Below are 320 nucleotides of genomic sequence, written 5' to 3' on the forward strand. Positions count from 1 at the left end.
TCCCCTCCCCCTCAGTGCTCGTTCTGGATCGGGGCACGGAACCGCCGTCGCCAGCCACGATCGCCGGAGCCACCCCCCATCTACCTCCACCTCGTCGGACGCCTCTACATCATCTCGTCCCCGCCGCCTGAAGCTCCTCCGCCCCGACCCGACGCCGTCGCCCATCATTGTCGGACCACCTCGTTGGACCGCCTTCGTCGCCCGCTTCCTCGTCCTCCTCCTCGACGGCCTCACCAGGCCTCGTCGTCCCCTTCTCTCTTCGCACGTGAGGACCCCTTCTCCTTCCCTCCTCTGCCCTCGCTCCCGCATGGTCCCCGTCC

The sequence above is a fragment of the Triticum aestivum genome, chromosome 7A (assembly GCF_018294505.1).
Source record: "Triticum aestivum cultivar Chinese Spring chromosome 7A, IWGSC CS RefSeq v2.1, whole genome shotgun sequence".
Lineage (NCBI taxonomy): Eukaryota > Viridiplantae > Streptophyta > Magnoliopsida > Poales > Poaceae > Triticum > Triticum aestivum.